Source organism: Perognathus longimembris, chromosome 2 (assembly GCF_023159225.1).
Source record: "Perognathus longimembris pacificus isolate PPM17 chromosome 2, ASM2315922v1, whole genome shotgun sequence".
NCBI lineage: Eukaryota > Metazoa > Chordata > Mammalia > Rodentia > Heteromyidae > Perognathus > Perognathus longimembris.
In genome coordinates, this window is record NC_063162.1 from 90,106,581 (window position 1) to 90,112,321 (window position 5,741).

Sequence of the window (5,741 nt, forward strand, 5' to 3'; positions counted from 1 at the left end):
AGTACCAATTCTTCATTGAACCATAAAAAAATGACCCTAAAACTTGTATGAAACCCCCAAATACTACAAATAGCTAAAGCCATATTGGGTAAAAACTACAGAACAGGAGGGATTACACTTTATGATAAATTACAGAGCTGCTATAAAAATAGCATGTTATTGGCATTAAAACACACATGTAGACCAATAGAAAAGAAAAAATATTTATAAACTTATATGTCTGACAAAGGGTTAATATCCACACTATATAAGAAACTCAAAATAAAAACAAACCTCAAAAGCAAAGAAACAAAACAATCTGACTTAAATAGGAGGTAGCTACTCAGGAGGCTGATATTTGAAGATGGCAGTTCAAAACCAGCCCCGAAAGAGAAATTCATGAGACTCTTATTTCCAGTTAACCACCAAAAACCTAAAAGTGGAGCTGTGACTTGTGGTAAAGCACCTTGAACGAAAAAGTTAAGGAACAATGAATGCCCTTAGCATTCAGCCCCCATGCTGACAACATCCCCCCCACCAATACACACATACACACATACACTCACTCACACACACACACACACACACACACACGCACACACACAAATAATGTGTAATAGCTGGGGGAGCGGGGGTTCACCTATAGTCCTAGGTACGTGGTTGGCTGAGGTGAAGTATTGTTTGAGTCCAAGAGTTTGAGAAAGCCTGAGCAAGGAGTAAGACTCTGTCTCAAGACAAGCAGCACAAAAAACATTAGAAAAATAAAAGGGCCAAGGAGTAATAACTTACATTGATGTCTCACAAAATGAGATTAATGTAGTCAACAGGTTGGCCTGGCACCAATGACTCATACATGTAATCCTAGCTACTCAGGAGGCTGAGATCGGAGGAGTTGCCTGAACAGAAAAGTCCATGAAACTCTTTTCTCCAATTAGCCACCAAAAAGTCAGTGCTATGACTCAAGGGGGAGTGTGCTAGGCTGGAGCACAAAAGCTCAGGGACAGTGCCCAGGCCCTGAGTTCAAGCCCCAGGACCAGCACAAAAACATGTTCATGATTAACAAAAACTTAATGCCAATAGTACTGAATGAAATGCAGTCGTGCATTTATTATTAATCTCCTGCTATATTGACAAAGTTTATTTCTTATTTATTTTATTTTTTGTCGGTTGTAGGGATTGAGCTCTGGGCCTGGATACTCTCCCTGAGTTCTTCATCTCAAGACTAGTGTTCTACCCCTTGAGCCACAGTGCTACTTCTGGTTTTCTGTGGTTAATTGGAGCTAAGAGTCTCATGGACTTTCCTGCCGGGGCTGGCTTTGAACTGCAATCCTCAGATCTCAGCCTCCTGAGTAGCTAGGAATACAGGTGTGAGCCGCCAGCACCTGGCTTGGCAAAATTTTCTTATGAGGCATAGACTTGATATGTAGCCCAGATGGGCTTGAACCCACGATCCTCCACTTAAGTCTCTGTAGTGTTAAGATATAAGTACCACCACTCCAGACACCAAAAGATTGGTTTTTTTAATGAAATGATACTTTGTGTTGGTGGGTACTTCTCATTCTGTGGTAGTAATGTTAATTGGTATAAATAGGTCTCTGGAGAACAGTTTGACAATATATAATACATGTAGATCAAGTCATTTCTAGTGATGCAGATTGAGATAATGAGCAGAGATACACATGCAGGTTTGTGAGCAGTGATAATTTTTGCATTTCTTGTTCATTCTGTGTGAGGTAGGTTAGTGCTATGGTTTGAATGTAGTGGCTGTGTTCCTAATGGGTCCACTGTGAGTAAGGGTTTGGTCTCCAGGGTGGCACTGTTGGGAAAAAGTGCAACTATTGAGAAAAGGTGCAACTATTGGGAGGGAATCTTAGCACGGGTCCTTATGTCATTGGAGGCATGTCCTGGCAAGCCTCTGTGGGCCCCAGTCTCTGAATTCCTGTTTGATGTGACCTTCTTCCATGATGGGACTGTATTGGGGATGGCTTTTACCCAAACTGAGCTGGTGTCATACCCTGCCACATTGCTGTCTGTCCCTGTCTCTGTCCTCGCACTTTTATGCTATCATTGTCATAAGAATTTCATATATATATATATATATACACACATATATGTTATAGGCATCCAGTCATCCATTACACTTTGTGTAATCTTCAGCTTTCAAAACATTAATAGAACAAAAGAGTACACACAAAAGCATACATACTTTACCTCTTTTCCATCCAGCTGGAACTACAGAGGAGGTCAAAGAGAAGAAAAAGAAGGTTCCTGCTGTGCCAGAAATCCTTATGGAAAAGTGAAAGAATTTCACTGAGCTGAAAATAAAGCACCTGAGAAAGAAATATGCCCCAAACATGCTTTGAAAGGCAAGAAGGAAGCTCATCTATGAAAAAGCTAAACACTATCACAAGGAATATAGGCAAATGTACAGAACTGAGATCTAAATGTCTAGAATGGCCACAAAAGTGGGCAACTTCTATGTACCTGCAGAACCTCAGTTGGTGTTTGTCAGAATCAGAGGCATCAGTGGTATGAGTCCAAAGGTCTGTGAGGTATTGCAGCTTCTTCACCTTTGCCAGATCTTCAATGATGCCTTTGTTAATATCAATAAGGCTTTAATTAATATGCTGAGGGTTGTGGAACCATGTATTGCATGGGGGTACCCAAACCTGAAGTCAGTAAATGAGCTCATCGACACACATGGTTATCAACAAGAAGAGAAATCAACAAGAAGAGAAATCCCTTAATAGATAGCGCTTGATTGATCAATCTCTTGGTAAATATGGCATCATATACTGATGGAAAATGCTTCAATGAAGCAAGGAACTTCCTGCAGTCCTTCAAGTTATCTTCTCCATGAGGTGGCATGAGGAAGAAGACCACCCTTGTAGTAGACCACCATCTTGTAGAGGTGGAGATGCTGGCAACAGGCAGGAGCAGAGCAATAGGCTGCTTAGAAGGATGAACTGATGTGTTTGCCATGCTATTTTTGTAATTGGATCTGTTAATAAACAGTGATGCTGGCAAAAAAGTCATACATACTTTAAAATACGTATAGGCACTTATCTACCACTTTTGGTATTATTCTGTGTGGGTTTTTGTGTATGCATGTTGTTCTTTGTTATGTTTTGTGTATGTATATTATTCTTTGGAATTATTTTGTGTGGGTTTTTGTGTATGTATGTATGTATATGTGCCAGTCCTGGGACTTGAACTCATAGCCTGGGTGCTGTACTTGGACTTTTTGTTCAAGGCTAGCACTACCACTTGAGCCACAGCTCCTCTTCCAGCTTTTTGGTGATTAATTGGAGTCAAGAGTCTCATGGACTTTACTGCCCTTGGCTGGCTTTTAATCTCAATCCCCAGATCTCAGCCTCTTGAGTAGCTACAATTACAGGTGTGAGCTACTAGTGCCTGGCCTTTTTGGCATTATTTTTTTTCAGTCTGAAGGTCTTTTTCTAGTATTTCTTTTGGAGAAGATTGATTATCAATTACTTTTCTTAGATTTTATTTCTTGAATTAGTCAGGTGTTTTCTATTTCCCTTAAGTTCACCAATTCCTCCTTTTGCTTTCTCAAATGTTCCAGCAAACTCATGTCATGAATTTAGTTGCTTGTATTGTATTTGTTTTTAACTCTTGACTATCCCTTTGCTCTTACAGCAATTCAGATGTCAAAAGTCCCCCACAGGTCCGTGTGGGAACGTCTTGGTCTCTGTGATGGAACCCCTGAGAGGCAGTGGAAGCTCACAGGAGGCCTTGTGGAAAATCCTTAGGCCACAGAGAGTGTGTACTTGATGATTTAGGGACCTCAGTCTCTTTTTGCTCTTGCTTTGTGGAGCATGAGGTGATCAGTTTGCTCTGCCTTGTACTCCCACTGGGATATGCTGCCTTGCCAGAAACCTAAGGCAATGGGCCCATTTGATCATGGACAAGAACCTCTGGAACTGTGAATCAAAACAACAATGACAACCTTTTCTCTTTATAAACTAATTATTTTAGGTTTTTATTATGGCATTATGAAACTTACTAATACAGTTCGTTTTTCCAGTTTGAGATTGCCTTCCTTAATTTATGACATCACATTTTCCCTCAATTTTTGTGAACATATTTTTAACAGCTACCTTGAAGTATTTGTCTGATGATACCAGAAACCAAGTCCATTAAAGTCAATATGTATTGACAACTTCTCTTTTCTTCCCCACAAACCTGTGTGTAGTCCACATTATCTTTATTCTTTTCATGTCTAGCAAATTTATTTAAAAGTGGAAACTTCACATAATAAGTTATAGCTTCTCTGTGTTTTGTTTTGTTTAATTGGGAGGTGGGGGATAGTGGTGGTTATTTTTAGTAATTTACCTGAAGTTGGAGACTGTGTCCCTCCAAACTGCCCATCTGCTTATGCCTTTTAGTGTTCCTATTCTCTTTGTTTAGCCTGGCTTGCTAGAAACTATCATGATGTCCAAATAATTTAATAGTTACTGTTTTGACAGGGTCTTGCCAAGCCCAGAAAGCCTCTATCCTGGGCTTCTGTTATGCCACTGGGTAGACTAAGGACAGCTTCCAAGTTTTCAGTCAGTTCTCAATGCCCCTTTGCTTGCATTTTTGCCAGTTGCTCCCAAGTCTTTTCAAGCATAGAGAGTATCTAGTGATCCTAACAATGGTAATTCAGCCCTCTGCTCATTCATTCCTATGCCTTTAATGTTAACCTTTGTATTTGTTAATATAATTCTATACTTCTATTAATTTTGCACATAATCTCCCATAACCTTCAGTCCCTGAGACTGTGACCTTATTTGGAAATAGGGTAGGAGCAGATGTAATAATAGAGTGAGCTGAGTTACTAAGCCAAGATGACTGTATCACTCTCAGAAAGCAATCTGGTGAAGACACAGAGACCTTCAGCAAGACTATTATGAGAAGGAAGATGCTAGTTAGAAGAAGGGATTGGAATTGCATCTACACACCAAGGAGCACCTTGAATTATTCAGAGCTGGGAAGAGGCAAAGGAGCACTCCCCTATAGGTTTCAAAGAGATTAGACTTGTTGATACCTTGATTTGGGGTGTCTAGTCTCCAGAACAGTGACACAAAAGCATCTCCTTTGTCTGAAGCCACTCACATAAGGCACGTTGCTATGGTAGCCTTAGGAAATTGATACAGTGACCTTGATCAATTTAATTTTTAACAGCCTATTTTTATTTTCATGCTTAAAATAGGAAAAAAAATTAGTTCTACCTACTGTAAGGTCCTCTTCTTGAGGGCTCCATACAGATGCCTTCCACCTGGTTAAGTCTCTACCGGTTACCTGGTCGGGGAGAGAACCTTTCACCTACCTCAGTGGGTATGAAATAGCCAATATAGTCATGAATATACTCTCTTTTACCAAACCGGTGTGCTCAGTGATTATAAAAAACTGACATGAAAGTCAGAATATATTTCTGAGTACAGGCTCTGTGCTCATAGCAAAAAGCTGCTCATACAATATTGGTAAAAAAAAACAAAAACAACAAACTGATCCAGATCCTATGATCATGTGAGTCAGATTACCATTCAACTGGTGACTGGCTTCATTCTCTCTCCAGCTTGCATCTTCAACCTAGGGAGGGTAAGCTAGCTGCCCAGTTTGAGAGGAATGGCAGAACAAGAGACCTTTTAAGCCAGATGCCTATAGCTCATGCTTGTAATCCTAGCTACTCAGGAGGCTGAGATCAGAATCACCAAAGGAAACCAGCTTAGGCAGGAAACTCCACGAGACTCTTATCT

General features: G+C 40.3%; 1 pseudogene; it reads left to right on the top strand.

The window, feature by feature from the left end:
- Positions 1-2,228: 2,228 nt before the first annotated feature.
- On the top strand, positions 2,229-2,949 carry LOC125345793 (annotated as a pseudogene).
- Positions 2,950-5,741: the final 2,792 nt, after the last annotated feature.